The sequence below is a fragment of the Humulus lupulus genome, chromosome X, assembly GCF_963169125.1.
Source record: "Humulus lupulus chromosome X, drHumLupu1.1, whole genome shotgun sequence".
NCBI lineage: Eukaryota > Viridiplantae > Streptophyta > Magnoliopsida > Rosales > Cannabaceae > Humulus > Humulus lupulus.
The window spans coordinates 177,810,245-177,812,626 of NC_084802.1; the positions used below are offsets into that span (position 1 = coordinate 177,810,245).

At 43.2% G+C, this 2,382-nt stretch overlaps 1 non-coding gene across 1 annotated transcript; it reads right to left on the reverse strand.

Moving 5' to 3' along the window:
* Positions 1-213: 213 nt before the first annotated feature.
* LOC133807915 (small nucleolar RNA R71) lies at positions 214-319 on the reverse strand. The gene has a single exon (XR_009879798.1). It is a non-coding gene; the product is annotated as a small nucleolar RNA R71 (small nucleolar RNA).
* Between the last annotated feature and the right edge of the window lie 2,063 nt (positions 320-2,382).

Genomic DNA, 2,382 nt, shown 5'->3' on the forward strand with positions numbered 1-2,382 from the left:
CTGAATCTCCATATCACAAAGTTTTTAGAGTTGTGTGAGACATTCAAAATGAATGGGGTGAGTAATGATGCTGTAAGATTAAGATTATTCCCATTTTCATTAAAAGGCAGAGCTAAGAGTTGGTTGAATTCATTACAAGCCAACTCTATAGTTACTTGGGAAGATTTGGCTCAGAAATTCCTTGGTAAATATTTTCCTCATGCGAAGTCAGCCCGTATTAGAGGAGAGATTAATAACTTCCATCAGCTGGATGGGAGTCGTTATATGATGCGTGGGAACGTTTTAAAGAGTTGCAAAGGAAATGCCTACATCATAGAATAGAGAAGTGGTTGCTGGTTCATACATTTTACAATGGTTTGGGGGGGGGGGGGGAAATACAAGGACAATTATAGATGTAGCATCGGGAGGAGCATTTATGAGAAAAAGCGCTAATGAAGCATATGAATTGTAACGCCCTACTACCTTAGAGCCGTTACTAAGTGAGTTTAAAAGGAAGTTGTGCATTTAGTTGACTCTAAGTGGTTTCTAAAACCAAAAGTGTGAATAAATCAGAGTTTAAGGCTGTACTCTTTGAAAATGATTAGTTTCATTGAAAACGTTAAATGTAAAACATCTGGGATCCCAAAGTAAGGTTTACAAAATATTTACAACTCAAAAATAGATTTACACTTGATCAGTTATCAAAAGAATGATTTAATACAGCCATATACAAAATGCCCCCAACCAAAACAGTCGGGCAGGCCGAACATGTACGCGCCGCCCCCACGCTCTCCATACTCATGGCCGGTTGACTGACTCCTTGCTTTTACCTGCCACACGGAGCACCCGTGAGCCGAAGCCCAGCAAGAAAACCCAAATAGTACATAACATATGCAAATCAAATAGCTGGCATAATTCACTGATACATAGGAAAACTATCATAATAAACAAGTACGGCCAAGCCGCCCCCGAGGCCTTACCAAAGCCTGGGGTTTCGGTTTTCACCGCGAGGATAACTCATGTATCCCTTGGGTCCCACCCTGAATATAAGCATCCCATGTGCTGTGTGTTACTTTCGGCCCCACGGCCGTACCCGGCCTACGCCACACTCGGCCCTTGCCGTTCATTTCATCATAATCACACATATAGTACATTCGAAATAATCATTCACACACATCATGATTCATTTAAGGTTAAACATTTGCACATAATACAATCTGGGCCATGCCATACAATCACACAGTGGGGCCATGCCCTATTCTCGGGTGTTACGGTTTTCTTACCTTTAGATTCAGTAGCCTTGATCAACCTGACTCCTTGAGCACGATCTTACCCGAGCCCTAGCACTTACCTAAGCAAAATCCACAAGTCAAAGTCATCACCAATCCTCAAGTCCAAAACCTAGCCTCGGGACTAATCCCGAGCCCCCGGGAAGTCCTAGATCCCCAAAACAAAGTGGTGGAATCGAGCCCCGAACCCTAGGTCAAAATCCCTTCACAAAAGCCCAAAAATCCCCTCTGTGAACAGTGCAGCGCTCAAAAGGTAGCGCTGTAGCGCTACAAGCAGAACCACCCTCACCAGACAGGGGCTAGCGCTACAGCGCCCCCTACCTAGCGCTGTAGCGCTAGTTGTAGCAGACCAAAACCAAAAATCGCATCTTGCGATTTTCTTCCCCCATTTCGAACCCAAACTTGTCCAACTCTTTCCCAAGCCCAAAAACAAACTTATATACACCACACACTCATCCCAAGCACCCCATGAACTCAATCCCAAGCTCAAGCAACCCACAATTCAAAATCTAACCCAATGAACCCAAAAACCAGAAAATCATTCAAACAACAAGGATAGGGTCTTAGAAATCGTACCGTGGGTGGAATTTCGACCTTGAACTGAACCCTAGACCTCCTTGGCTTGCACCTTCACACCCTTGACCTGTTTTCCCCAAAAACCCCATCCATTTAGCTCAAAAACACAGCTCAAAACCAGCAAAACCCTAAAACCGAAAACCTCAAGAACTTACCTCAAATCTCTGATTTGATCTTGCTAATCCCTTGCCAATCCTCAAGCCTAGCTTAGGATCCTTGATTCTCAGCTAACCCTAGCTTCCCACTGAGCTTAACCTCAAGAAAAATCAAGTGAAATGGTTGGGAGAGCCACAAACCGAATCTTCAAAGCCAAACCCTTCAGTTTTCCCTCTCCTCCTTCTCTTCCTTCTTTCTTTCTTTCAGCCTATACTTTTCTCTACAAAATCCACTAAGTATAAAGACCTTCTTTATTTTCTCTCTTACAAGCCTAATGACCAAAATGCCCTCCCTTACTAATTCTAAACCTTTATGTCCATAAAGGGGCATTTTAGTCATATTACCCAAATTCCCACTAATTCCTCAAGTGTTCCTAATAATT